The sequence below is a fragment of the Centrocercus urophasianus genome, unplaced genomic scaffold, assembly GCF_019232065.1.
Source record: "Centrocercus urophasianus isolate 14NV4802_14NV808 unplaced genomic scaffold, USGS_Curo_1.0 seq_12, whole genome shotgun sequence".
Lineage (NCBI taxonomy): Eukaryota > Metazoa > Chordata > Aves > Galliformes > Phasianidae > Centrocercus > Centrocercus urophasianus.
Genome location: NW_024884364.1, coordinates 39,418,897 through 39,442,715, shown reverse-complemented (window position 1 = coordinate 39,442,715; position 23,819 = coordinate 39,418,897).

Genomic DNA, 23,819 nt, shown 5'->3' with positions numbered 1-23,819 from the left:
AGAATAATTAGTTCAGGACTATTTTTTCTTGCAAAAAATAGGAGTCAGATAGAAACAAGTAATTAGTTCATTGGTTACATTGTTCTTTCTTGTTAACATATAGAAAATTATGAGAAATGAAGATAATTTTGGGATAATTACTACACTGATTCAATTTTTCTTGTCCTTTGTACTAAAAAAGAGCATGACAGATAAGTTGCTTCAATAATCAGCTTTAAGTGAATTCTGTGCTGGTAAATGAGGTCAGAACTAATGGTCTTCATGACTGAAGTTTTCTTAAGTAGTGCTACTTGTCAAATTGGACCTTTTATTTCCCCTACAGAAAAATGTGCTTTTTTTTTTTCTTTTGGTGTAAATTAAAATCCTTCATTTAGCATTGCCTCTCCAGAAATTTCACAACGACTTCATACAATAATTTAGATTCCTTTATACCACACTGTCTTGTCAGTTGGGGCTAGTGCTCTGGCTTTCATGAGTAGCTACCCCACCACTACATTCTGAGCCCAGAACATATCAGTCGAGGAAGGAAATGGACAAATGGAACACCCAAATGACACCTTTCACAAGTCTGTCCTGAAAATTTCTGATCTTATTTCTTTTATTTTTAGGTGCATTTTGCTATTCTGAAAGCCAGACAAAAGCTTGCTTTGAAATGTTCTGTACTCCTATAGATCTCATGAGCATGCTCCCACGAGTAGGGTAACTCACAGAGGAAGCATACAACAGCAATGATTTCCAGTGTTCCTAGAATCTGAATGACAGATACTGATAAATGGAACTTGTAGTTCCAGTGTAGTAGTGGTTTATTTAAACATGCAAACTACCAATTTTCTTATTATTCTCATACTAAACAAAAAGATGCTGAATTTAATCTGATGACATATATGATATTTAGTAGGGAAAACTCTCTGCAAGTAGTAAATGTACTTGTTTAGTCTCAAAGCTGGAGTTAAAAATATATTAATGTAAGTGAAATGAAAACAAAAATATTCACAGGATTACAGAAACTGAACGGAAAATGCTTTTGAAGTGAATTAGTATTATTGCATTTGACACTTCCTATGGGGAACTATATTGCAATCCAATACATGCGCTTGTATAAAAGATTTCCTAGTTCTGACTAAAAATCCATTTCCATTAAAGTCGGTGCATAAACTCCTGTAGGCTATAAGGAGCAAAGACTGCAGGTATTGTTATGTTAAGTCATAGACAGGAACACAGGCAGAGGATCCATGCTTGTGCAAAAAAGTGGTGATGCATTGGAATGGGCTGCCCAGGGAGGTGGTGGATTCACCATCCCTGGAGGAGTTGCAGAAAAAGATAGATGTGGTACTGAAGGACATGGTTAGTGGGCATGGTGGTGATGGGTTGTTGGCTGGACTAGGTGATCTTAGTGACTTTTTTCCAACCCAGAGGATTCTATGGTTTTGTGAAGCAGCACAATGATATGATTGCCTACACTCGGTATTTCTCTACCAATCTCCACCTTTCTTCGCATCTCAAGAGATATGCACATCTGTAAAAGACAGAGCCAACACAGGCTCATAACCTCAGCCCTGCATCAAGATGAAGGATCACAGTCAGAATGAGGTGCCCCTTTTTCAGAATCTCTTATTAGCAGACCTAGTTTTGTTTGATTCTTAGCCATTTGGGACAAGAGGGTGTCGGGACATAACATAATTCGAGGTTGTGGATAAAAGATTGACAACTCAAATTACTATGGGGACTCACTTTTCCTTTTTCTTTCACTTTTTCTTTCTCTCTTTTTTTCTTTTTCTTTTTTTTTTTTTTTCTGGTCATGTTTAAGTGTCTACTCTCAACTAAAGTTAAGAAACTATAGCTTTTAGTATTTTGGACATAATTTTTAACTCTTTTAGGAGAAGATTAAAGGTTTACAGTACTGTACATATTATTTTCTCTAATAACTTCAAAGTTGTTAAAATTCCTTATTTGTGATTAGTTTGGTTTGTAATGGGAAGTGTTGATCAGAAAGGCAGTGTAACTATGGAATTCTTTTTGTCCCACATAAGCACTTCCATCATTAAATGTAGGCTCAATTCCATTTAAGTAAAAGACATTTTGGCAGCTGTACCTATGTATAGTTTGGCAGATCCCCTAAAAAGTCTTATTTTCCCCAGGCTGAACAGACCCAGGTTATACCAATATCAATTACACATTCATGATCAGTAACAAGTTTTCTCAAGTCTTTTATTTTGTCAAAACAGAGGAAAAGTAATAGAAAAATCTGTCCAAGAAAGACGTCTGTCCAATGAAAAATCTGTCCTTTTAACAAGAAAGAGAAAAAAAAAATCCTAATTAAGACAACCTCATGACTTAGCAGGTAGTAAATTTAAAAAAATGGAAGATATGGGTCCCTTCTAGACTCCCTGAAGTCTTCACCTGCACACGTGAAGTCTTCATATTTTCAGAAATGTTCAGTTCATGAAACCAGTTCTGCTCCAATCAGTGTAAACAGAAATTTCATGATGCATTCCAAAGAGCGACACAGTGACTTTTGAAATCATGATATCAAAGTACATTCTTATTTTAATGCTGTCAGAAGAAAAAAAACAACAGAAATACCTTCATTAAGTTGTTGACTTCGAGTAATGCATTCACATATATGTGCATGTTTGTATATATATGCACATTTCAGAAATGCAAGATCACAGCAATGTAAAAACTGGGGAGGCTGTGAATTTAAGCTTATTAATAATAGCTATGCTGATTCCATTTGTAAAAATGTGAAAGACAATAATTCAGACCACAATGAAGGAATAATTTTAATACCTACTTCCTAAGATTTGAATGAATAGAACTAAATTGGTTAAATTGAATGAATAAACTAAATTTGTTTTTGCTATCTCTTAAAAAAGAAAAAAAAAAAGCTAGATAAGAAAAAAAATAATTTTACATGCAGCTTATTTGCATTGAGGCAAATTCTATATCTCAAGTCGTATCTCTAATGTCATGTAAATGCAAAGACTGAAAGAAATGGAGACGAGATCTGTTGCTTAGATCAACTATTGTTGTTTTTCTAGCACCAATATTATTTTCAGTTTTGTCATCCTGCCTCAAGTTATAGGACAGAAAAAAAAGTAGTGAGAGAGAAAGGGAAAAAATATAAAGAATAAAATCGTTTACATAGGACTTCAAGAGCCAAGCCTGCATAATGTGCTTATGAGACAAGTAGAGAAACATGAAGCAAATGTAATGATAGAGGTGTATAAAATAGCAGATATCATAAAAAACGTACATATTTTACGAAACAGAATAAGTGGTGACGAAAATGGCAAGTTATTAAATAAAAATTAGATACTGTATTCAGAGTTTCTTTCTAACATAAAATGCTATCGTTAGGACACAAAGCTCAAAAAAGCTTGCATACAAAAAACTTTGAGCTTTACGTGGATAATAATAACATCCATACTGTGTCAGTCAGGAAAAAGCACCAAGTGTTAAACTCTCATCCTTCATGACATAAACTAAAGAAGAAAATCATCCACAGTAATTTCTGTTGCTAGGGAGAGTTAAGCCAGCTGAATCCCAGAACAGAAAATAGTCGAGGTCAGCATCAGAAAATAGTGCTTCAGGAGAGAAGAGGCTTGGTAAGGTGACCCAGATTGTGCTGAGAGCAACCATTTGGGATTGGTAAGGGAGGACTGTTGTGGGTTCAGTCAGGTCACCTGAGAAGCTGCTTGACATTCTGTCTGTTCCTAGAGCACACCTTCCAGCTCCCTTTCACACTAAGCAGTGCCAAGATTCTACTTGGAGACCTGTATCTAGCCATGTTTACCAGGGCTTGGTACTGGGCCTAATCTTGTTTAAAATCTTCATCAATGACCTGGATGAAGAGGATAGAGGGCACCTTCAGTTTGTTGATTATACAAAGCTGAGGGGAACAGCTGATATGCCAGAAGGCTGAGCTACCATTCAGCGAGTCCTGGGCATAATGGAGAGCCGGGCACGGAGGAACCTGATTATGTTCAACAAGAGCAAGTGTAAAGTCCTACACCTGAGGAGGAATAATAACTGCATACTTCAGTACAGGTTAGGGTCTGACCTATTGGAAGGTGCTCTGCAGAGACGGACCTGGTTGTCCCAGGTGGACAGCAGGTTAGCCGTGAGCCAGCAGTGTGCCCTTGTAGTCAAGAAGGCCAAAGGTATCCTGGGCCACATTAAAAAGAGCATGGCCAGCAGCTCGAAGGAGGTGATCCTCCCCCTCTGCTCTACCCTGGTGAGGCCACATCTGAAGTGCTGTGTCTCATTCTGGGTTCCTCAGTTCAAGACAGACAGGGATCTCATAGAAAGAGGAGCCACAGAGATGATGAGAGGTCTGGAGCTTTTCTCTTATGACAGTCTGAGAGAACCAGGACAGTTCAGCCTGGAGAAGAGAAGGCTAAGAGGGGATCTCATCAATGCTTAGAAATACCTACAGGGCAAGTGTTGAGAGGATGGGGTCACACTCTGGCCAGGGGGTACCCAGCAAGAGGACACGAGGCAGCAGGCACAAACTGAAACACAGGAGATTCCATCTGAACAAGAGGAAAAACCTGTTTTACTTTGAGTACACCACAGTACTGGAATAGGCTGCCCAGAGAGGTTGTGGAGTCTCCTTCTCTGGAGATATTCAAAACTCACCTGGATGCTTTCCTGTGCCATCTATTGTAGAGAAATTGCTTTAGCAGGAGTGTTGGCCTAGTTGATCTCCAGAAGTCCCTTTCAACCTCTACAGTTCTGTGATTCTTCAAAAAGCAGCCTTTCTAGAGCATTCCACAGTGAGTCCATGATTCAAGTGGGAATACGTGAAGTGTGGGCAATTGGGAGGTCCATTTCAGATGTGTTCTCCTGATCTTTGATAACTCTGATGTACATTCAAGTAGAAATAGAAGGAACTTCATTCAAATGGTCTTGACTCTGATCAATACCATGAAATCCTAGGAGATCTTTTAAGTTTCAAAAACCCAGGAGACCTTTTAAGTCTCAAATTCTCAGCTTCTTCTCTCTGATATGTAAAATATCTCTTGAGAGTGAAAATTTCCTTCCTGTCGTAGTTATTGCTTGCCCACATGATCTGAGCTTATCCGTGAAAACTGCAGATGGTACACTGTTCTAGAGAGCATTATGTGTACAGCAAAGTTCTGCTATGATGCGCAGAAAAAAAGAGAACACCCCTTCAGGGTCAGGAGTGCCATTAAGTGCTCATTGCTTTGCTTCAGCAAGAAAGAGCAGAGCAAAGCAAAGAGTGTATTCATTCATTTCTGACCCTCACCAAAATTATCGTTGACCACATTGAAGCATACATGAGCTATTCTAAAAGAGAGCATTTGGATTTCCCACTATGGATAAAGCACCAGCTCTGATGCTTTTACAGGAATTAACGAAACCCCTAAGTCTCAGAGCAGTTTTTTGATAGACTTAATGAATAGCTGTCAGCACAACTGGCACTAATTGGCATGCTTTTGGGTACCCTGGAGGGACAAACTCAGGGTGGATAGCAATCTCACACTTCTTTGATTTATAAAACTTCAGAGTTGGACTGACACTTCATTTCTAGGGCAGTGCATTGATATTTGTACTTTTGTTTCTGTGCTGTACTTGTGTTTCTAATGCTGAGCACATTTAGAGACCATAATGTCTCCAAGACATAAATTTCATATTTTTCAAGAACACCCTGTGGAAGGATTTTAACAAAAATGATTGTGTAGGCAGAAGGAAAAAGGAAAGAGCTTCAAGATAATAAATTAAAAAAAAAAAAAAAGAAAAGAAAGAAAGTGAAAGAAATCTAACTTACGTGTGATGATGCTTACAAACTGATTTTCATCAATCATCTGGCTATTGTGCTACTTCAAATAATTCTTGATATTGTGAACTCTACAGAAAAATTTAGGTCTCATGAGATCCCTGACTTGTAAAGCTTTACCATGGTCAGAAATGTCTTGAGAGAGAGATGTAAGTGCAGGATACTTGTATGGCATTTTTCATGGGGGTTATGTTAAGGCCTCTGCCCAAATTTCCCGTGCATGCATATACTATTTGTACATTATTATTTTACCCAATATAGGTAACCATGGCAGGAATACATAAATTGAAGATGAGACAGTAGATCATTCTCTGTAACTGTATCACTTTGCTTAGGCTAAGATGTTAATGCTAATGTTCTTGAATTTAACAGAAAGTGGCTCAAATCAACACTTAGACCCACACCATTCACAGAGTCTATGCTGAAGGTTGTCATATCCTCAAACATTGTCTCTTGCTTCCAAAAGCACATGTTTCCATGTAGCAGAAAGTAACTCACCCTTAATGTTATGGTGGGCTCTATATTTGCACATATGGATTTTGGCCAAAATCTGGAAGTAATGAATCACAGAAATAGTAATATCAATAGCAGTATAGTTATCCACATACAGCCATATATTTTTCTGTTTGTTATCCAACTGCTATGACCAAATGCAATCTTTAAAAATATCCAAACTTGCAAAGAAATCAAAACATCTTATCACAATTTATTCATTTATGAAGGAAAATTAAAATGCGAGTGAAATATACAATTACAATTGAATCAAAAGAAATTGAAATGTAATTATCTTCTTAAACGAGGGTTTTGTAATTATAGTGGTGGCTGGATTAATTAGATGTCATATTAACACCTGTAATAAAATGTCTTATGGAGTTTTCTCAGCTGAGAGAAAAGTTGCAGAAGGCCAGGGAAACCAGGGAAACCAGGGAAACCAAATGTTAAAAGAATAACATTGTCTTTTGTATGGCAGAAGGATAACTAAATTAAAAAGCACTGAAAATCATTACTCGAATGAGGTATGTGACTGTATTTGCTTCTAAAAATTACTTTCTAAAAATGCAGAGAGGAAAAAAAGTTGGGGAAAATGTGCTTAAAAGATACTAAAAACAAAGCATGCCCATAACCTTCTAGAGGGGACGAAAGAGTGGTCAGTGTTGTGTAGTGTTTCTTGTCTGTTATCCAGTGCTGTTCTTCTCCAAAGGCATCCTGTCAAAGGCTTCATTCTGACAGTATTCCCAAGAATACCTGTCAGTTCTCTACAATTCTCTGTATCAGATTAGATGCAGTAATACTTAAAAGTCTCTTGGAGAATCAAATCCATTGCTCTTTTGCACATAACAATGGCCATATTACACATGGTTCTCTATTGCCGTGGAGCCAAAGCACTGGTGGCCTTCTCCTCTGCCTCTAGCCTGCCTTGGGTACCAGCTGGACTCGCCCCACACTTTTCTCACCTACCAGAGAAAATATGCCCTTTTTCAAAGACAAGGCACCTTCACTAGATGGAAGTTGGAGTAATTCCAGGCTGTTCTATAGCCAAATTTTCACTGTATCTTGTTTCATTTTCTCTCCTGAATAATGCATGAAATGACACATAGGAAAGCAAGATATAATGAAAGCTGCAGCTATAAATAAACATGAAAACTTACCCACATATTTTCTTAAAGGAAATCAGATAATGGAATCCGCCTCTCTAACAGAAAATGGATTCTTGTCTTTTCAAGCACTAGTTTTGTGAATATTTACATGACAATATTCTGAATGTTTAAATACCTACAGCTACCGTGTTTGGTGAACTAAAGAGATAAATTTTTAGGAAAAAAAAAGACCAACAGATTCTCTTAATGCTACACCAACCACCACATCCTCTGCTAAAAAGTAAATGGCTTAGAGATTTCAACTCACTTTTAAATTTTATTCAATTCTAGTGGATCAGTCCCTATCACTTCAAAAGATCATTTCTTGCATTCCACTTGAACGAAGCAATGAAATCAAAAGGGCTTTTGGTCGTAATGAATATTGAATTACATTCCCTACTCACCATACATTAACATTTTGATTTAAAATATTTCAGTAAATATTCTCAACTGACCTACTAGATGTACAACATATATATATGTTGTGTATATGTATATGTATATGTATATGTATATGTAACACATCTAACAAAAACATACTCTGCCTCGTGGTCTTAAGAAAATTTGGCCTGATGATGTATCTTTAATTGCAACAGCTGTAAAATTCTAAGGGCTCATTTTAGTTGAGCAGATCCTGAGTTACATAGAATAATGGTTCATTAAAGAAAGCCTCCTAAGAGAGATGCTCGCTGAAGCATAATGATGCAGATTAGCTTTTCAAAGGAATTTGGAAGAGTCAGTGTCACCTTTGATCTTGTTTAGTACAGTAAAATGAGGATTCTGTATATAGTCTGCAAGCTAAATCCATGGTAAAGGAAATAGAATAAAATGGATTATTTCCTGTGTGAGGTCATTTGATAGATTTAACTCTAAATGCTCTCTCCCAGGAATTGCATGAGATCCTAAAATCTGGAAAACAGAAAAGCAAACTAAAATGAATAAGGCCACTGGCTAATTCCATCAGCAGCTGACAACCCCCAAGACAAAGTTGGGTGGATTTTTCATAAAAGAAGAACAATGAGGCAAGCCAGGGTGTTGCTTTTGTTTTAAAGAGGCTGCAATTTGATCCATCTTCAGTTAAAAGGCCAAATACAGCAGCCACGTTACACAAAATTTCTGTGCTATTCGCTCAGGGTTGTTGGGGACTCAAAACAGGGATGTGTGTCTTGTAGTAATTAGCTTTCATAGAGTCAAAAAATGAGTTCATTAATGAAATTTTTGACCTGTTATACATGTGCATATGTGAACTCAGTTTGCTCAGTATTTTTCTGTTATTTTCCCATCTACAGAGGAAGGGATTTTACACTTCCAATAAAGACAGATTTTCTTTTACCAAATTATTCTGTAACTGGCTTGATTTGCCAGATTCTCTGGCAAAATCATAGATTCGTCTATCTTTCTTTAATCGTGCCTCAAAGCTGGTGACTGAACAAGTCTGAAATGTTTAAGACTAACTTATGTTTTACCATACTGCACCTGTATAGGTAAAAAGTCTAAATATATACAATTTAACAGACTCTGGCTCCCAGGGGAAAAACGTGTTATGGAAATGTTCTGCTAACATTCCTGTAATAGACATTAAGCCTGAATGTGGTATACTGAAAACTTTGTAGATTCAAGAACTCAGGATTGATATTAAATGTAATTCACTACTCATATTCTCCAGAAATCCTATATGCGTAAATTCAAACTCATTATATCAGATCCCTTTCAAGAAAATATAGCACTGAGAGGTTATTAAAAAAGATTGTTAACACCATGTAAAAATCACTTTCATGTAAAATTAAGATTATTCTTTTCTTTAAAAGAAAAACAGTTAAAGATAAAACTATTTGTAAGGAAAAATATAGAGCTACATCTAGCAATAAAAACTAGGTTTATGCTTTTTATTTTATGGCAAGCATAGCTTTTCCACAAAAGATACATCTGTTCCTAACTACCAGAGAACATGAGGTATCTCCTGCCCCTAAGAGAAGTGCATATCTTGTGCTTTTATTTTGATTCAACTATACATTTCTGTAGTTCTGTGCTTATTCACCATTTCATCAACATAACTAATCATCTGTTTGCTGCTTATTTCAAGATACCTCCATATTTTCATACCAACATTCTCCCTCTCATCACCATGGGAACCACGGTCTTTTCATCCTTCAAAAAAATTATGTTTTAGAGAAGCTCTCATCCTTGTAATAGAAATTTGCAGGTGAGAACAGTTTCTCTCTGTATTCATAACTTACAGACAGCTTTACTCACTGTTGGTTACATCTACACCGTGGTCAAAGGCACTGTTGCACCTCCTAGAAGTCACAGCAGCCAATTTAATATTCACTATGAATTTAGCACTGGGCAAGGGTGAGTCTGCAGCAGCAGCAAAAGTTTCTGCAGAGGTTATAAAACTCACCAAGTAAGTGGAACAGCTGTTACTGACACCCAAACTTGCAAGTCTTGTATATACTAAGGGTCTGTCTGCATAATATTCGGCTACTATGGTCTCTGCAATACCAACACATTATTTTGAAAGTAATTTCTGCATCTTTCTTGTTTTTCGTGGATAAATAATAGGGAAATATTGGTTTGTGTTGATGAATACTAGGGAAACAAGGGGAAAAAAACGTAGGAGGAGAGCTGAAGCATTAAACATTAAAAATAAAAGGAACAGTTGAAGAGAGACGAATACTATTTTGGGGGCTTAAAAGAAATTGTAAATTGCCCTGAAGGATAAATAAAAGAAAGGCAAATGTATTCCCAGAATAAATTGTTAAGAACAAAACATTAAACCCAGGTTTGGTGAAAATCTTGAAGTTCTATTAGAATATTTTTCTGTTTTTCAAGGAGTCACCTTTCCTTCAGAAGTCCAGACCTTTTTATGTGAAGCTGAAATTCAGAAAGTTTTCAGTCATTTATCACTATTCCATACATCTTTTAAATCCGGAAGGTTGCTGAGCTGTGCACATGCTTTCTGTTCTGTTCTTTTCTGAAGCCTGGGCTCCTTGGTGGGCTGGATTTCCCACTCCTGAACTCATGCAGGTCAGAGGACTCCAGGGCTGGCAACAGTTTAGAGGCCATCACAGTAAGAAAACTACAGTGGAATTTGAAAAAGAGAGCTTAATTCTTCACTGCTCCCTGGAGAGACACCTCGGTTTTCAAGTCTTTGAGCTACAGATGGGCTTGAAAGATTTCAGATAATATCACCTTATGGCAAAATGCACTTTGCTTCCTCATGGATTTGTTCAGTGTTCATTTACGAAAGCCGTGCAGTTTTTCCGACACATGAGTAAAGAGGACAGAGGGAGGAAAGAACCATTTCATCAGCATGACTTGTCAGTCTGGTTTCTGGTGACCTCACCTTTCTCCTAAACCTGACAGTGTGCAGAGCTCCCATTTCTGTACCCAGGTGATGAAGGGAATGACAAGTGTCTCAAAATCTCAGGTGGTTGAAATGTTCCTCCAGACACCCATTTTCTGTATTAGTACAAAGGCACACAGTGAAACACAGGTTTGGCTTCTGTCCAATATCCTCAAGCACTACAATACTGTATATAATAGCAGTTCTACACAGATCAGTCAAGTACAGCAAGACCTTAGCAGTAACTCTATTTCCTAATATTTTTTGCAAATTTTCTCATATCAAAGGGTTTTAGTTCCTTATACATGGAGCAAGAGTTTTATGAGGAGCACCTGAGAGAACTGGAATTGTTCAATCTGAAGAAGGGGACAATCAGGGCAGACATCACATCCAGCAGCTGTCTGAAAGGAGGTTGTGGTGAGGCGGGGGTTGGCCTCTTCTTCCAGGTAACAGCAACAGGGCAAGAGGGAATGACCTCAGGTTGTGCCAGGAGAGGTTCAGGCTGGATCCTGAGGAAATTTATGTGGATGTGAGGAAAAATTTATTCTCAGAAAGAATGGTGAGGCAGTAGCACAGGCTGCCCAGGGAGGTGGTGGTGTCACCATCCCTGAGGGTATTCAAGAACTGTGTGGATGTGGCACTGAGAAACTTGGTTAGTGAGCATGGTGGGGATGGGCTAATGGTTGGACTAGATGATCTTAGAGATCTTCTCCAACCTAAATGATTCTATGATTCTACACCTACAGGGCTAAGCCTTACAGTGTGCAGGAACTTTTTTTAACCTCCCTTCTGTTTTCCATGTTGTTTATGTGCTCTTCACAGCCCATCAGACAAACTTCTAGGTCTGTAAGTTTAGAAAAAAAGACCCAATACAGACATTTAGGTGCAGTATTTTCCAATTGGTTTCTAAACATACCAAAATTTCATAGCATTAATGCCAGTGACATAATAAAATCCCCAGACTCCATTTCATGTTTACTGCACCAAGTGGAGCCTAGTCAATTCAGGATTTAAGACATATTCAAAATTACTTTCATCTCTTGACTCTCTTTTTGTTTCCCAGTGCCTGCAAGTTCAGAGTAGTTTGAATATGTGATTCATCAGATATTACTCATGAGCTTCTGAACAAGTGCATTACAACAAGCTATTATAGAAAGTAAATTGTCAGGATATGAAAGACCAAGCACCATCAGGGTTTGTGAAGAGCTGGAGAAAGAAAACAAAGCAGTCGGTTTTCAACAGGGCAAGAGGATAAAGGTGGAATATTCTCAAACACATGTATCAATGCTGAGGAAGAGACCAGACAGGGAGATAGTTCAAGTCAGATGGGAAACTTGTATTTAGGCTAGGGACACCTTAAGCTGTTCTCTGCCTCTCCTATGGAGCACAGAGGTAGCTGTACTTTAGCACTGATAAATGCAAAGCAATAATTGGGTAGACACCAGTGCATTTTGTGAGATCTAAGCTAGCTAAACTTCTAGTTGAATGTAAAGAACCATTTTACATTCAAAATAAACCTGAGTCCAGCTGTGACTGTGGTGGTAAAAACACATGTATCCACATGCAAATCTGCATGTAGTATAGAAATAATCCCGAAACTATAAACTCTTCCTGTAACATCGCAACACAGCACACTAAATACGATAGTTGGCTCTGGTTATCCAAACTAAATGTAACATTATAGAAACTGAGACTGTTCAACAAAAAGTAGTAAGATTTCTTATAAACAAAACAAACAAACAAACAAACACAAAAGAGGTTGTAAATACCAGGGCTGCTGGCTGTACGGAAATGAACAAGGTAAAAATGTATATGGGTAATAAAAAAATAATAATTTGGACAACTCTTCTTTATTCCAGTTTACAGAATTGCATAGTCTTAGATTCTAAGCTGATGAAAGAAAATGCTTGTTCTAGACTATTTGATGCTTATATGTAAAATTTGTTTTGTGATTCAAGTTAAGTGTTAAAGACTGGTCATAGTTTTCCCATCAGTAATTTTTTTGCTGGAAAATGAATTTTGAAACTTGCTGAAAATTTTACCAATTGTAATAAACTGTAACAAACACAAAGATTTTATGTCAGCTTATTAAATGAAGCAAATGAAGATTTCAGCACTACTTAATATGAACTTTTAATACTCATTATTCCCTGATTTTAAAATACGTTTATTTATTTCCCACCTTTATTTTCTTTATTTTCCTTTTTTCTTTGAAAATGATGGAAAGACTGGAGTACAAAGATTAAAGATATAACAGAGAAAAAACTAATTAAAATAAATAAATAAATAAATAAATAAAGGTCTTCTTACCTACATGTTTTGACCAAATTTTTCCAATCATACTTTTTAGGAAAGCAAAGTTATTTTCACACAAGTTTTTTTTGTTTTTTGTTTGTTTGTTTGTTTGTTTGGGGGGGAAAGTATTAATATAAAATATTTAACATACTTACAGTGACTCAGGCAAATCACAATGAAAAAACATCTTACTATATAAAGATATCAGCCCTACTATATTACAGTAGAATTTATGTGATAATTCCTTTGGATGGTGAAGAAAAATTCCCTATGAGTAGGTCATTTAAGTTTTTCAGGGCTCGTACAGAGCTGTGCCAGTTCATTGGGAAGTAGATAGAAATTTACTGAGAGTCCACTGAGATATAACGTATCTTTCCCTCTCCAATGGGCTGTGTCAGACGTTATCTGATGACTGAGAGCATCTGATGCTTCACAGTTTTCCTCCTCTCCCTCCTTTCCATCTAACTGCACTCTAGGAAGATCTGGAAATGTATATTAATATTCTTCAAGAATGAAAGTTTTCGAAAGCACAGTAGAATATAAAATGCCACTGTGCTGAGTATACTGAAATAGAGTCTGATCTGCAGCCTGTAGCATCAGCTAAAGCAGGGCTAGCACATTTACTACATTTCCCAGTCTTATTCCCTTTTCCAGCCTCCAATTAATCCCATATGTAAAGTCCAATATGTCTGTATGTATGCATGTTATCAAATACACAAGACACCTGTGCCACACTGAGCTGTGGTGGCAGGCTGGCAAGTGTGAAGAAGATTGCCCAGATAAACTGTTAGACTGGCAAAGGAAACACAGAGGACTGAAGCTCCTACCGGACATGGAAATGAGCCTGGGGAGTTGAAGCAACAATGGGGCTCTGGAAGGCTTCATTCAGGGGCATTTAGACATCACCTGGAGTATTGTGTCCAGGCTTGGGACCCCAAACACAAGAAAGATAAGAAACTGTTGGAGGGAGTTGAGAGATGATCAGAGGGCTAGAGCACCTCTCCTATAAAGGCAGGCTGACAGAGCTGGGCTTATTCATCCTGTAGAATTGAAGGCTCTAGGGTGACATCACTGTGATCTTCCCATGCTTGAAGGGAGCTTATAAAACGGTGGGGGACCCACTTTTTTGCGGTGTGATCGTGATAGCACAAGAGGCAATGACTTTGAACTGAAAGAGGAAAAATTTAGGTTAGACATTAAGAGAAAATTCTTTACTCAGAGAGCAGTGAGGCACTGGCACAGCTGTGGTGCCCCATCCCTAAAGGCACTCAAGGCCAGGTTGGATAGGGTCCTGGGTAGCCTGAGCTGGTGGGGAGAAACCCTGCCCATGGCGGAGGTAAGGACTGGATGATCTTCAAGGTCTATTCCAACCCAAACCATTTTATGATTTTATGATTTCAGAATGATGCAGGCAAAACCTGCAGAAGGCAAGCTGAGGATGAAGGACTTGGGGCAGAAAGGTGCAAGGGATCTGGGAAAGAGACAAGAATAGTGTCTGAGCAGAGATCTGTTGCTATGAGGATGCAGAAAGCACCCTGAGAGAAGGTATGCTGGTTCTAGTATGGATAGGGTTATGTGTTTCTGAGGCAGAAGCAGGAGGAGGAATCAGCATGGGGTCACAGGTTGATCTGCAGCAAAAGTAGCATCCCCACTCCGGTCTGAGCGTGTTAACTGGAGGGGAAATCTGAGGAGAAGAAACACAGTGGGAAGCTAAATGGGAAAACCTGTCACTGCCAAAGAAATCAAGTGATAGGATATGCAACCTGAAGTATAAAATATTGAAACTTTTATGTATAGCTTTCAGAATGATTAAACATTGTGGAATGAAAATGTTATTTGTTATTTCAATAGTCACTAAATGCAACCCAAGTTAGAAATCTCAAATCAAAGACAGAATCTGAAACCCCTTTTTGTTTTCCCCATGCTTCTCAAAGGTACTTCTTGTCTAAGGAAGATAGTTATTTGTTACATTGAATTTCTATCCACAGTCTAAGAGAATAAGGAGTATTTAATGACTCTATTATCACCTCTTTCTTCACTAAAACTTTTTGAAAAATTATACTTCAGTGCTAATTACGTTGTGATTTTTCCTGGAGCTTTTTCATGGCAACTCATCTAAGATTTGGAAATGCTTATCCAGTCCAGCATTCTGTTCCCTGCTTCATGCCAACTTGTTTCCTATCTTGCAAACTTTTACAGTGTTTTTTTGATCATGTCTAGAATGAACCAAGCAATGGGGATTGGAGACAGTTCCCCTGGGAGAAACAGCTCTTTACATGTAAGCAGCTTGTTTGTAATATCTACTCAGTCTACAGGACAGGAAGATTTATTTTGGATTTATCACTGAAATTCCTGTGGCACTGTAGAAAATATATACTGGTATGTACAAAGGTCTTATATTTGCAGATTCTATTAACAAATCTGGCAGCTTTATGGAGGATGAATCGAGCTGCAGTCTCTTTCATGAAACAAAACACAAATCACACCTCAGTTCAAGTGGTATACTTTTTTCATAAATGTTTAATTCACAAACACAAACAAAAGCATGAAAGAAAGCTTTTATTTCCTAATGTATGGTGATGCATACCTGCACAATTGGTGCTCATTCCAGCTAAACTTCCCCTTTGTCAAGTAAAGGTCAGGGAAACCTCTCAAACTTTAGCAGGTAACTTTCCCAGACCGGAACACTTAACTTCTTAGATTCAATTTTGAAAGTCATTTTTTGGGCTGCAGAAATGCTTTCCCTCTGTAAAATGATCCTCTTTCACAATTATGGCAGGTATTGTTTGAACTGAAATTACTTTCCCTTGCAGCTGATTCTCCCCACTATCATCTTTGATTCAATCCCATAAAATCTTTTAAATCCTCTCTCTGAAAAGTTTTCCCCTCTTCTATACAATTATTTAAATGAACTCTGACATTTCCAAGTACAAATCGATCAGAGACTCAGCTGTATTATAGAAGAGTTGGTGGAACAAAATGCCTAATACACTAGGCGCAGCAAGATGGTCTCCTTGAATCAGCACATTTGCCTTTGTTCTTGTTTTCATTTGATAGGGGATAAATGTCACTGCTTATGTTATATGTGTTTAATCTGTCTATCCTGGTTTCAGCTGGGACCAAGCTGATTGCCTTCATAGTGTCTGGTATAGTGCTATGTTGGAATATGATGCTATGTTGTTGTATGAAGGAAAACAATATTGGTAACACACCAGTGTTTTTGTCATTGCTGAGCAGTGCTGCACAGAGCCAACGACATTTCAGTTTCTCAGATTCTTGTGCTGGACTGCCAGTGAGGGGAGCTGAGATGGCACAAGGAATTGAGAGGGGACAGAATTGGGACAGTTGACCTAAACTGACCAAAGGAATATTCCATGCCATATGACATCATGTGAAAAAAATCTACAAAACTGAGGGGGGACTGGTTGGGCATTGGTGGAGGGGTGGTCAGCAATTGTTTTGCACATGTATGTATATACATATATATATATGTATATCTTCCTCTTATGTCTTAGTAAATAGTTTTTATCACAACTAATGAGTTCTTTTTTTTTTTTTTTTTTTTTTTTTCTGATTCCACCATTGCAGTGATTGAGCAAATAACTGCGGTACTGAGCTGCTGCTGGGTTAAACCACAACACTGCCTCACTGATCATAAAAGAGGATTTGTTTGTGTCACTACAGCTGACTGGTAGTTTATGATGACACACTATATGATACTGTATCCACACACTGTATGATTATGTGTGGATGTATACATATATATGTTTTTGTAAGTGTACTTACAGATGTGTGTGATTTCATACACATGCTGCATGTGTATTTAGGTCACTAAAGACATTTGTGTACCAACACAGATTACACTGGAAACCCCCTCTCGAGGCAGCCTTGCCGATACTTAAGCACAGTCAGCATTTACTGCCAAAGAAAGTGCATATCCATGAGATAACAAAAACTGCCTTGTTCAGTAGAGCTTACTAGCTCTAGTGAAGGACCATTTTCACATGGTTTCCCACTTCTGAAGCAAATTTCCTTTTGGAGTACATGTTGTGCAAAGGCTCTGCACTCTGATGAGAGTAGATCCAGGACACTGTACAAAGCAGCCCCATTGCATAGGATGTGTTTTGTCCCCCATCCTTTGTACCTGTGTAATTCAGGTACAAAGTACAGTCCAGAGCAAAAACAAATGAAGGACAGAACATTTTTTCTGCCAGGTTTATGGGAAATTATTGGTAAGAGAAGGAGAAAGAAGAAGCAAGAAGGGTGCTCCATTCACTTCTTCCTTCAGGGAGAGGTGTAGCAAGGGGAATATACTAGAGTAAGAAATCTTTCCTGATGCAGAGCAATGGCATAACTTTTTGCATTCAAACAAGCCTTTAGATTGATCACATGCTGAGAATAACAAATTATACTGCAAATTATACTGCAAAGGGAGGGAATAAAAAAGTTTTTTCAGTGTCTGAAGTCATTTCTGTCTCTTCAAACACTGTAAGAAATATCTGATGTTGTGGGAGTGATTCCTCAGTATGATTTGTTTCAGAATGAGCTGTTGTGTGATTGCAGGCAGCACTCAGAAGAGAGAACATGGCTTTATGTCATGCAATGGGTCTTTCATTTCTTTCTTAATTGCATAATTAAATACAGTAATTTGTAATTGTTCTGTGAAGTGAAAAGCAACTTCACCTGAGCAAAACTGTTCAGAATAAGATCATAATTGTTATTACCAGCCTTTGTTTGTTACTGCTTATCATCAGTATCTGTGTGTTCATAGAATCAGAGTGTCCCCACATGGACTTCCCTGGGAACAACGCATCGAGGCCAGTGGTGCTGCCACTGTCCTTCCCCATTTCCTTCCTGACATCTGCAGGTTCAGCAGAGGCCCATATGAATTGCTGATGATGAGAAGTTATCTTCATTTCATCTGCTGCCTTTAAATCATTAAAAATTCCAAAGCCACAGAATGGTTCAGGTTGGAATGGACCCTGGAGGTCATCTTGTGAAAACTCTCTGCTCGAGCAGGGACACCAAGAGCAGGATGCCCAGGACTAAATCTAGATGACATTGAATTGATTACAAAACAAAAAGTATTGCTTAATTCATCTATTATTGGTTTAATTTCTAGCACAGTAAAAAAAAAAAAAAAAAAAAAAAAGTAAATAAATTTTTTTTAATGTACTTGATTCTGTCACTAAATCTAATATATACCACAAAATACTGAAGCTTTTTGCATAATTTTGGCTCAATTTAAAGACAAAATACAAGCGACTGGAGCTGGAAAGTAATTTCAGTTTTCCTTGTTCCTCCACTGGCCCATACTTCTGCTGTTGACCTGGATATGAATGCTAGGATTGAAAATAAAATAATTATTCTTTTCTGAAACTGCTACCAATAAGCACAAGCAAGGCAAGAAAAGTTGAAATAAAGCTTTCAATTAAATTACACAGACCACCTAGAAAGAAAGGTTGGCTATTTTGCTGTTTTAGTTAGAAAATATCTCAGAAATGCAAAGAGTGAGTGTAGAATTGAAACAGTGAGAAAATGCAACTGTTCGTCTAAGAGCTTTGAGCTATTAAAGGTCTCTGTCCGACATGATCCACCTTTAGGAAGACTAAAAGAAGCTGAATGTCTTCTGGACTGATTGCCCAGGGAACTTAGTACCTGCCACTGCCATCAACAGTGTTCTCCTGTGCACTCCTGGCTTTTTTGAGTGTCAGAACACATTGGATATACCAGAGCAACTCAGGCTTCTCAGAAGTGCAGTTCCTTCTGGACTGATCTCTGGGTTGGCTGGAGATTAGCTTCCTCGGGGCAGGTAACCGAGAACTCTGCAGTTATTCAGTGTGGATGTAACTGCTTGTTCCTCTGATCTGTGGAAACTATACCAAAGGCAGCGACTCAAAGCACTTCACAGTATCCTTGATTTACCTTTATATAAATATTTGTAGCTAGCAATGATAGCAGCATCTACTGTTCTTTATATAAGAAGGTGTTAGGCAGATAGAAAAAACATTACTTTTTCTAACATTTTGCAGCTCTTCGTATTTTTTCATGATGCTCAAAAATGTCATAATTCTTCATTTCAGAACATTTTGCTATACTGACTAAACAATACAGCTGAAAACAGGACTGTGGCTACCATTAACTTGCTGGTTCTTGGAGCATATTGTGTAAAAACTGCATTTCAAATAATGTGATTCATTAGTCAGCCTTCAAATAATAAAGAAAATAATTTATATTTTATTTGTTTGCTTTTCAGTGAGGAAAAATGACTTGCTCATTAGTTGTTGTTTGTTCATTTACTGTAGTATAATGTGGATCAATTTCTAGGAAATTAGCTGGTATTTCAACCTACAAAAAAATTAACACATGAAAAATGGAAGTCAATTCTGTAAAGATGACAAAGTGTGAATCATCTCTAATGCATCTTTGTTCCAACAATCACGAGGCCACTCAAAAGCCAAACATGGATTTTCTGCTTAGAGAGATTGTCTGTGTGCATTCTATTCAATTTTATTAAGCAGAGTAGGAACAGCTTTCTATTATACAAAACCATATATATTAGATCTTGTCTATGTACAGGCTTTGCATTCGTCTATGTTTGCAACAACAAAGGAACTAGTAATATTCATTCTACAGTTCGAGTGCAAATATAGTCATACCAGTGTACCAGTACTTCTATCACAGAATCACAGAACGGCCAGAGTTGGAAGGACCTCAAGGATCATGAAGCTCCAACCCCCCTGCCACATGCAGGGCCACCAACCTCCCCATTTAATACTAGACCAGGCTGCCCAGGGCCCTGTCCAAACTGGCCTTGAACACCTCCAGGGACGGGGCATCCACAGCCTCTCTGGGCAGCCTGTTCCAGCACCTCACCACTCTCATAGTAAAGAACTTCCCCCTGTCATCCAATCTAAATCTTCCCTGCCTCAACTTCAAACCATTTCCCCTTGTCCTGCAGTTATCTACCCTTTCAAAGAGTTGATTCCCCTCCTGTTTGTAGGCTCCCTTTAGGTATTGCAGGGCTCTTGCAATACCTAATTGTTACCCCACAGCCTTCTTTTCTCCAGGCTGAACAAGCCCATCTCCCTCAGCCTGTCTGTGTAGGGGAGGTGCTCCAGCCCCCTGATCATCTTCATGGCTCTCCTCTGGACCCTCTCCTACAGCTCCCTGTCTTTCTTGTACTGGGGGCTCCAGGCCTGGACACAGTACTTGAGATGGGGCCTCACACGAGCAGAGAGGGACAATCACCTCCTTGTCCCTGCTGGCCACCTCTCTTCTGATGGAGCCCAGGATACCATTTGCTTTCCGAGCTGCAAGAGCACACTGCTGGCTTCTGTTGAGTTTTTCATCCATCAGGACCCCCAGGTCCTTTTCTGCAGGGCTGCTCTCAAGGACCGCTCCTTCCAGTCTGTATGGATGCCTGGGATTCCTCTGGCCCAACTGTAAAACCTTGCACTTTGCTGTGTTGAACCTCATCAGGCTCACCTGGGCCCACCTTACAAGTCTGTCGAGGTCCTTCTGAATGAATGGCATCCCTTCCTTCCACCATGTCAACCACACCACTCAGCTTGGTGTCATCAGCAAACTTGCTGAGAGTGCACTTGATTCCATCATCAATGTCACTGATAATGATGTGACTTCCCCACTTTCTCATATTAACACAAGTAGCCTCTTGCACTGGTAAGGGACAAGAGGATGTGACCACTGTGTGGTCAGTTATATGAAATTATGAACAAAGCCAGCTAAAGAGTGAATTTACAAAGGATCAGATAATTTGCACAATTATTGGTAAATACAAATTCACATTAAGTTGCTTGCCTTTGAGTAAGAACAGCTTTTGCTATCTACAAATGCATTATGAGAGAGGAGTTGCCCAGGGCAACTGTTATAGATTAATAATTCGTACATCACATCATGTTTTGCCCATGCTAATGCCTCTACACTACAGTTTTTTCTTATGCTAACGTAACAAAAGTGAAACGAAGGAAGGAATCTAGCGGCCACACATGGGCTTACCAGCATCTGAATTACCTGCTGCCTTATCAATACAATACTCGTCAATTATGGTACACTGAAAAAATGATTATTAGGTCTTTGGTCTACAGACTTATCCCAAAATAAAAAAAAAATAATAATAATAACAATATTTGAGAAGCAGGGCTAGTAGGTATTGTAGGTATTCAGTTGCTAGAAAAACGTAAACATCAAGTTGCCGTGCAGAGACATATGGCAGATTCTCTGCTGTTGCTAATTCTTTTTAAAAAGCTGAATGAGACAATTTTGGCTAGGGAAGTCAGCACTTTATTTATATTCTTTTAAACTTTCAACATCATTGGTGTTATGGCTTCTTATACGAAAGAATTTGCTATCCCAAAACAGCCATATGTAGGAAGCAATTAGCATCATTTTTTTCTATTCCTGTGTGTAGCTGGTCGGATTCAGGATAATAGATATAATGAGAGTAATCGCAGCGCTGTATTTTGATCTTGAGAGATCTGCTGACAGCAGGAACTGCCTTGTTGGCAGCACTGCCAAGCTGCTGTGAACTATGACCGAGCCATGGAGCAGAAGTATTGCCTAGGCAATTCCTTCCCTGGTATCTGACTGCTCTCACTGGTTTCCTTCAAGCTAAATTCTCTCCGCTGCCTGCGGGGTTGTGCTCTGGAGTAACAGCAGCTTCTTGTTTTGTGCTCTTTAGCTTCCCTGAAAAACAATATGGAAAGAACATTACCTGGAAACAAAGTAGAAAAACAATGTAAAGGTCATAGCTTGAAAAACAGATCACTTACTTAAAACTTGATATATGACCAAAAAAAATAAAAATAAAAATAAAAATAAAAAAGGAAAAAATGTAGTGCCATGTGACTCGGAGGAAAAGAAGACAAATAAATTGTTTAGTATAAAACACGACCTTCCTTTACAAAACAGATCTCATTTTTGGTAAAGTCCCTGAGACAGAGTACATGGTTTCACAGATATTAAATTCAGGTCATAATGTGTAAAGTAATACAGCATAATAAGGCCACACTTTTATGCATGTAGACTTCCATCAGAAGAGCTAATTAAGATTAAAAATGAGATTACATTTTTGTGTTAGATAAATGTTAAATATTTCCTTCATTCTACAAATGTACTGTTCTACAGGAAAAAAAAAAAAAAAAATCACTACTTAGATATAAAATTTGGAACGTTTCATCCTAAACTGATGCAGTGATTTGGCAACCTCCAGTCATTTCCTTTTTTTTTTTTTTTTTTTTTTTTTTTGTCAGCTTTACATAAATTCTAAATACTTACAGAGCAGAATCTTCCCAGTTTTCTGTGGAATAATATGGCTCAGACTACAACTGGGAATATAGAATATATTTCAAACTCAGAACACAGTCTAAAATATGGAAACATATTACTTCTGTCCCTCCTTTTTATTTCTTCCTTCATACATTTAGGGTGACAGTGACTTGAGATTTTTAGGAAAGATGGAAGCAGCTTTTGAAATATCACATATTAAACCTGTAGAAAAAAAAAAAAAAAAGAAAGAAAAAAGAAAAAAAAAGGAAAATAGGTATTTTTTAGATCTGAAAAAACAGCAGATTTTTCAAAGCCTTTCTAGTCTGGACATAGCGGCTCTGAGTCTAATTTAATTATGATACTCAATTAGACAATCTGAGAGAAAAGTGTGGATGACATTAGTCAGGAAAAGGGGATGTGAGGAAACAAAGGGATGATAAGGTCATCAGCTCCTGTGGGACAAAAAGAGAAATAAATAAGTAACTGTAACTAAACAAGTAACACTGAGTTATCAGGAGATGGCTTGGGGGAGACCACAGCGTGCCACAAAATTAGTATCTCAATTGACTCTATGGCTTTTGGTACCTTTGGAGGTCATTAGACTTCAAAACCTGTACTGTATGAATTCTTGTTACAAGTGACATCAACAGTTTTACACAAAGTTTTATACAGTGACCCAGTTAAGGAACTTACATCTAGATGATTCAATCTTAGATACAACATCTAGAGAAATCAATGGGAGGATTAAAACCAGCGTTTTTCTTTATTATTATTACTATCTCTACTATTATTATTACTAGCATTACTAGTACTATAGTTACAGTGTAGACAAGAGACCAACAATGAGGAGAGAAAGGTCTTTCCCTGTGATGAAGGTGCATCTTTGGATTGGAGCCTTCATTAAGGTACTTAAGAACAGTAAAGGTGACAGAAATGTTCTCAGGTTGAATTTATTAAACAAAAGATGTCTTTCAATTATTAATTTAAACACATGGTTGCAGTTGCTTACAAAAGCTCTCATTCCAGCTAAATAGCACTGTTTAGAAAGTGCAAAGAAAACATGTTTGCAAACTCAAAATAATTCACCTTCCATAGAATCTCTGAAGTGTTGGTGAATTCTCTGGGCAGCCTGGTCTGGTGGCTGACAACCCTACCTGTGGCAGAGGGGTTGAAACTAGATGATCTTTGAGGCCCTTTTCAACCCAGGTCATTGTATGATTCTATGATTAGCATTCATTTTTTTCAAATGGTGATCTGAGGCAGAAGGAGTCAATTAAAACTGATTCCACAGAGCAGCTGACTATTTTTGCATTTTCTGCTCTAGGGAATCTTCTACAGGAAGGACTTCGGATCACTTTCATACCTCTCCAGCACTGCAAGCTATGAAATGTACCAGAGCCAAAGCATCAATCACATCCATGGTCTCTGTTACATGAGAGTCCAGCTACCC